This window comes from Cryptomeria japonica, unplaced genomic scaffold, assembly GCF_030272615.1.
Source record: "Cryptomeria japonica unplaced genomic scaffold, Sugi_1.0 HiC_scaffold_69, whole genome shotgun sequence".
NCBI lineage: Eukaryota > Viridiplantae > Streptophyta > Pinopsida > Cupressales > Cupressaceae > Cryptomeria > Cryptomeria japonica.
Window position 1 is genome coordinate 1 of NW_026728891.1, and position 7,500 is coordinate 7,500.

The following is a 7,500-nucleotide window of genomic DNA, read 5'->3' on the forward strand; positions in this document are numbered from 1 at the left end:
AAGACCCTACGGTATGGATGAAGTCGGAAGTTGGGTCCGATGACCGATTCGATATGTAGGCATACTCGCGAGGTCGGAATTTGGGTCCGATGACCTGCCACGTGCAGGAAGGCGAATGTTGGCACTGTGCGTTGCAAGGTGCGCACCAAGGCGCTGGTTCGGTCGTTGGAGGCGAGTTCGGAAGTTGGGGTCGATGTCTTGATCGGAGGTGCAAACTACACAGGTGTGGGAATCGGACAAATAGCTTATATAGGGGAGGTGTATGCTTCGTTGGGTCGACTCCCCGGGTTGAGCGCACCGCGCCAACCTCAAAGACCCTACGGTATGGATGAAGTCGGAAGTTGGGTCCGATGACCGATTCGATATGTAGGCATACTCGCGAGGTCGGAATTTGGGTCCGATGACCTGCCATGTGCAGGAAGGCGAATGTTGGGACTGTGCGTCGCAAGGTGCGCACCAAGGCGCTGGTGCCGTCGTTGCAGTCGAGTTCGGAAGTTGGGGTCGATGTCCTGGTCAGAGGTGCAAACTACACAGGTGTGGGAATCGGACAAATAGCTTATATAGGGGAGGTGTATGCTTCGATGGGTCGACTCCCTGGGTTGAGCGCACCGCGCCAACCTCAAAGACCCTACAGTATGGATGAAGTCGGAAGTTGGGTCCGATGACCGATTCGATACGTAGGCATATTGGCGAGGTCTGAATTTGTGTCCGATGACCTGCCATGCGCAGGAAGGCGGAATTTGGGTCCGATGACCGAGTTGATGGCGTGCCATGCGCAGAAAGGCGGAATTTGGGTCCGATGACCGAGTTGATGTTGATGGCCCGCCATGCACAGGAAGGCGGAATTTGGGTCCGATGACCGATTTGAAGGCGTGCCATACGCAAAAAGGCGGAGTTTGGGTCCGATGACCGAGTTGATATTGATGGCACGCCATGCGCAGGAAGGCGGAATTTGGGTCCGATGACCTGACATACGCATGGAGTCCGACTCGGGGGCCGATGTTCGATTCGATGACTTGCATTGTGGGTAAAGTCGGAAGTTGTGGTCTTTGACCCGATTCGATGACCAGACTTCGGCTGCTTGAGAATCGGACAAATAACTTATATAGGGGAGGTAGTGTTCTCGAGCATCCTCCCCCCGTGCCCGTTTATGTCGATTGATGCTGGTGCTCGACTGGTTGGAGCGCTCGGATGCAAAAATCTTGCACCAGGATTTATCGATTGTGATGGACACGGCAAGTCTCCTGATTGCTATGCAGGAGCTCATCGTGAATCTCTATGCGGCCTTGGTATGGACTCGACCTGCGGAATGGTTCGGCAATGGTAGTCGCTCCAACACGTCCTTGCAATGGCCACAGAGGTGATTCGACTAGAGCTCCAGTCTAGCTTTTGGGTTGCTTGGCGGACTGGTATAGCCGCGATCGAGTTCCGGCCATGAACGTTTTAGATAGCTCTTGGGCTTTCTGGGACGGAAGTCGGAAGTTTGGGCTGTTGTCCGATTTGATGACCATTCTTCGGATGTGTGAGAATCGGACAAATAACTTATATAGGGGACTGTGTTGTCTCACGCAGCCCCCTCCGTGCCCCTCTATCTCGACCGATGTTGGTGCTTGAAAGGGTTGGGATCGCTCGGATTTATAAACGTGCACCACCATTTGTCGAGTGTGAGGGACGCGGCAGGTCTCCTAAATGCTATGCGGGCGCTCTCTGAGAATCTCTATCCGGCCTCGACACAGACTAGTCTTGCTGAATGGTTTGGCACTGGTAGTCGATCCAACACGTCGTTGTTGTGGCCGCCTAGGCGATTCGATTCGAGCCCCCGTCTAGCTTTTGGGTTGCTTGGCGGATTTTGCCCTATCCGCAAGTGAGCTCGGTCCCTAAACGTTCGAGAAACCCGATTGCTATGCGCCGACTCTCTTTCTTGCGAGCCTCCATCTAGCTTTTGGGTCTCTACGGAACGGAAGTCGGAATCTGGGACCGTTGTTTGATTCGACGAGGCAGACTACGGTTGTGCGAGAATCGGACAAATAACTTATATAGGGGAGGTGTTGACTGGAGCATTCTCCCCCGTGCCCCTCTAACTCGACCAATGCTGGCGCTCGAACGGTGGTAGCGCTCGGATTTTCATTGAGCGCCAGCATTGGTCGATTTAGAGGGGCATGCGAGATTCCCGAATGCTATGCGAGGGCTCTAACGGAAATGTCTATTGGTTTCGGTATGGATGCAATTGCGAGTGGTTCGGCAAAGGTAGTCGTTCCGATGCGTCCATGTCGTGGCCAAATCGATAATTCGATTTGAGCCCTCGTATAGCATTTGGGTCTCTCGATGTGATTCCGCATTCCAGTCCCTTTGGGCACTGCTTGAGCCGCATCCCAGGGGGTTCCCTTCCCAATAATCTGCCTCGCAACCCGATTGCTATGCGGTGAGGCTCCTCGGCCGCCTCGGAACTATCTGTGTATCAGACGCATCGCGGGATAAGGGGTTGGCAACGGTAGTCGCCCCAAGCGCGTCCGATGCTTGGACCATTCCGAGGCGGCCCTGAAGCCTCTTCCGTCTAGCCGTTGGGTCCTTCTCGCCGCATCCCTCGCCTCGCACCCCGATTGCTATGCGGTGAGGCTCCTCGGCCGCCTCGGAACTATCTGTGTATCGGACGCGTCGCGGGATAAGGGGTTGTCACTGGTAGTCGCCCCAAGCGCGTCCGATGCTTGGACCATTCCGAGGCGGCCCTGAAGCCTCTTCCGTCTAGCCGTTGGGTCCTTCTCGCCGCATCCCTCGCCTCGCACCCCGATTGCTATGCGGTGAGGCTCCTCGGCCGCCTCGGAACTATCTGTGTATCGGACGCGTCGCGGGATAAGGGGTTGTCATTGGTAGTCGCCCCAAGCGCGTCCGATGCTTGGACCATTCCGAGGCGGCCCTGAAGCCTCTTCCGTCTAGCCGTTGGGTCCTTCTCGCCGCATCCCTCGCCTCGCACCCCGATTGCTATGCGGTGAGGCTCCTCGGCCGCCTCGGAACTATCTGTGTATCGGACGCGTCGCGGGATAAGGGGTTGTCACTGGTAGTCGCCCCAAGCGCGTCCGATGCTTGGACCATTCCGAGGCGGCCCTGAAGCCTCTTCCGTCTAGCCGTTGGGTCCTTCTCGCCGCATCCCTCGCCTCGCACCCCGATTGCTATGCGGTGAGGCTCCTCGGCCGCCTCGGAACTATCTGTGTATCGGACGCGTCGCGGGATAAGGGGTTGTCACTGGTAGTCGCCCCAAGCGCGTTCGATGCTTGGACCATTCCGAGGCGGCCCTGAAGCCTCTTCCGTCTAGCCGTTGGGTCCTTCTCGCCGCATCCCTCGCCTCGCACCCCGATTGCTATGCGGTGAGGCTCCTCGGCCGCCTTGGAACTATCTGTGTATCGGACGCGTCGCGGGATAAGGGGTTGTCACTGGTAGTCGCCCCAAGCGCGTCCGATGCTTGGACCATTCCGAGGCGGACCCGAAGCCTCTTCCGTCTAGCCGTTGGGTCCTTCTCGCCGCATCCTTCGCCTCGCACCCCGATTGCTATGCGGTGAGGCTCCTCGGCCGCCTCGGAACTATCTGTGTATCGGACGCGTCGCGGGATAAGGGGTTGTCACTGGTAGTCGCCCCAAGCGCGTCCGATGCTTGGACCATTCCGAGGCGGACCCGAAGCCTCTTCCGTCTAGCCGTTGGGTCCTTCTCGCCGCATCCCTCGCCTCGCACCCCGATTGCTATGCGGTGAGGCTCCTCGGCCGCCTTGGAACTATCTGTGTATCGGACGCGTCGCGGGATAAGGGGTTGTCACTGGTAGTCGCCCCAAGCGCGTCCGATGCTTGGACCATTCCGAGGCGGACCCGAAGCCTCTTCCGTCTAGCCGTTGGGTCCTTCTCGCCGCATCCCTCGCCTCGCACCCCGATTGCTATGCGGTGAGGCTCCTCGGCCGCCTTGGAACTATCTGTGTATCGGACGCGTCGCGGGATAAGGGGTTGTCACTGGTAGTCGCCCCAAGCGCGTCCGATGCTTGGACCATTCCGAGGCGGACCCGAAGCCTCTTCCGTCTAGCCGTTGGGTCCTTCTCGCCGCATCCCTCGCCTCGCACCCCGATTGCTATGCGGTGAGGCTCCTCGGCCGCCTTGGAACTATCTGTGTATCGGACGCGTCGCGGGATAAGGGGTTGTCACTGGTAGTCGCCCCAAGCGCGTCCGATGCTTGGACCATTCCGAGGCGGCCCCGAAGCCTCTTCCGTGTAGCCGTTGGGTCGTTCTCGCCGCATCCCTCGCCTCGCACCCCGATTGCTATGCGGTGAGGCTCCTCGGCCGCCTTGGAACTATCTGTGTATCGGACGCGTCGTGGGATAAGGGGTTGTCACTGGTAGTCGCCCCAAGCGCGTCCGATGCTTGGACCATTCCGAGGCGGCCCCGAAGCCTCTTCCGTGTAGCCGTTGGGTCCTTCTCGCCGCATCCCTCGCCTCGCACCCCGATTGCTATGCGGTGAGGCTCCTCGGCCGCCTTGGAACTATCTGTGTATCGGACGCGTCGCGGGATAAGGGGTTGTCACTGGTAGTCGCCCCAAGCGCGTCCGATGCTTGGACCATTCCGAGGCGGACCTGAAGCCTCTTCCCTCTAGCCGTTGGGGCTTTCTCGCCGCATCCCTCGCCTCGCACCCTGATTGCTATGCTGTGAGGCTCCTCGGCCGCCTTGGAACTATCTGTGTATCGGACGCATCGCGGGATAAGGGGTTGGCAGTGGTAGTCGCCCCAAGCGCATCCGATGCTTGGACCATTCCGAGGCGGCCCTGCAGCCTCTTCCGTCTAGCCGTTGGGGCCATCTCGCCGCATCCCCCACCTCGCACCACGATTGCTATGCGGTGAGGCTCCTTGGCCGCCTCGGAACTATCTGTGTATCGGACGCATCGCGGGATAAGGGGTTGTCACTGGTAGTCGCCCCAAGCGCGTCCGATGCTTGGACTATTCCGAGGCGGCCCTGCAGCCTCTTCCGTCTAGCCGTTGGGGCCATCTCGCTGCATCCCCCACCTCCTCGGCCGCCTCGGAACTATCTGTGTATCGGACGCATCGCGGGATAAGGGGTTGGCAGTGGTAGTCGCCCCAAGCGCGTCCGATGCTTGGACTATTCCGAGGCAGCCCTGCAGCCTCTTCCGTCTAGCCTTTGGGGCCATCTCGCCGCATCCCTCGCCTCGCACCCCGATTGCTATGCGGTGAGGCTCCTCGGCCGCCTGGGAACTATCTTCGTATCGGACGCATCGCGGGATAAGGGGTTGTCACCGGTAGTCGCCCCAAGCGCGTCCGATGCTTGGACTATTCCGAGGCGGCCCTGTGGCCTCTTCCGTCTAGCCGTTGGGGCCATCTCGCCGCATCCCCCACCTCGCACCCCGATTGCTATGCGGTGAGGCTCTTCGGCCGCCTTGGAACTATCTTCGTATCGGACGCATCGCGGGATAAGGGGTTGTCACTGGTAGTGGCCCCAAGCGCGTCCGATGCTTGGACTATTCCGAGGCGGCCCTGCAGCCTCTTCCGTCTAGCCGTTGGGGCCATCTCGCCGCATCCCCCACCTCGCACCCCGATTGCTATGCGGTGAGGCTCCTCGGCCGCCTTGGAACTATCTTCGTATCGGACGCATCGCGGGATAAGGGGTTGTCACTGGTAGTCGCCCCAAGCGCGTCCGATGCTTGGACTATTCCGACGCGGCCCTGTGGCCTCTTCCGTCTAGCCGTTGGGGCCATCTCGCCGCATCCCCCACCTCGCACCCCGATTGCTATGCGGTGAGGCTCCTCGGCCGCCTTGGAACCATCTTCGTATCGGACGCATCGCGGGATAGGGGGCTGTCACTGGTAGTCGCCCCAAGCGTGTCCGATGCTTGGACCATTCCTAGGCGGCCCTGAAGCCTCTTCCGTCTAGCCGTTGGGGCCTTCCCGCCCCATCCCTCGCCTCGCACCCCCGATTGCTATGCGGTGAGGCTCCTCGGCCGCCTTGGAACCATCTGTGTATCGGACGCATCGCGGGATAAGGGGTTGGCACTGGCAGTCGCCCCAAGCGCGTCCGATGCTTGGACCATTCCGAGGTGGCCCTGAAGCCTCTTCCGTCTAGCCGTTGGGGCCTTCCCGCCCCATCCCTCGCCTCGCACCCCGATTGATATGCGGTGAGGCTCCTCGGCCGCCTTGGAACTATCTGTGTATCGGACGCATCGCGGGATAAGGGGTTGGCACTGGTAGTCGTCCCAATCGCATCCGATGCTTGGACCATTCCGAGGCGGCCCTGCAGCCTCTTCCGTTTAGCCGTCGGGGCCTTCCCGCCGCATCCCTCGCCTCGCATCCCGATTCCTATGCGGTGAGTCTTCTCGGCCGCCGCGGAACTATACCTGTTATTGCTACTGCATCCTTCGGCTGGTAACCTCCTCTGCCGCCTTGGAACGTTCTCTTTGTCGGACGCGTCGCGGGATAAGGGGTTGGCACTGGTAGTCGCCCCAAGCGCGCCCGATGCATAGACCGCTCCGAGTCGACCTTGCTTTCAGCCTCTCACATGCATAGACCTCTCTGAGTCGACCCTGCAGCCTCTCACGTTTAGCCTTTGGAATCTCGCCTCACAACATGATTGCTATCCTTGATGCATCCCTTGCCTCGAGCCCTGATTGCTTTCTTGGCTGCATCCCTCCTCTCCTCACAGCCCGGTTGTCATCACTGCTTCATCCGTCGCTTCATGCATTCTGGCTGCTGGGCCCTTCCCACCGCACACCTCGATTGCTATCTCTTCTGCATCACACACCCCGATTGCTATCTCTGCTACATCCCTCGGCTCTCACTTCTGCATCCTTCGCCTCACACCTCGATTGCTATCAATGCTGCATCCGTAACCTCACACCCCGATTGCTATGCGGGGAGGCTCCTTGGCCGCCTTGGAAATTTCTGTGTGTCGGACGCACCGCGGGATAAGGGGTTGGCACTGGTAGTCGCCCCAAGTGCGCCCGATTCTTAGACCGCTTCGAGGTGACCTCGTAGCCTCTTTCGTCCAGGCTTCCTGCCTTCAACGCCCTTTTTACACCTCGATTGCTATGCGCGGGCTCGTTGGCGTCTATCACCTCTCTGCGAAGAGTGGCACGATGATTGTTGGGGTAAATCGTAGCAGTCCGATCTCTGGCCTTGGGCCATTGTGAGGGCTGATCGATTTCCTGTGCGCATCTCGTGTTCGCCCAGTAACAGACTCGACGACTTGTAATCGGTCTTGTTCCCGATTGTTCCTGGAGGTAGTCTTCGGAACTCTTGGATTTGACCTGTCACTCGAACTGTCCTCTTCCGAGGATGCTTGTGTGTGTGTGCTTGTGCCATTTCCTTGGCGGTATTAACGAGATATTAAAGAGCGGAGTGAGCGCCTCGCCCAGCTATGTTTGGGGCTCTCACTCCCTTACCCGGTGTGCGACCGCTTTGCACGTAGGTTGCGGAGCATCGCGACTCTTTCGATGTTTGGCGGTTGTCTTCCGGTGATGCGTT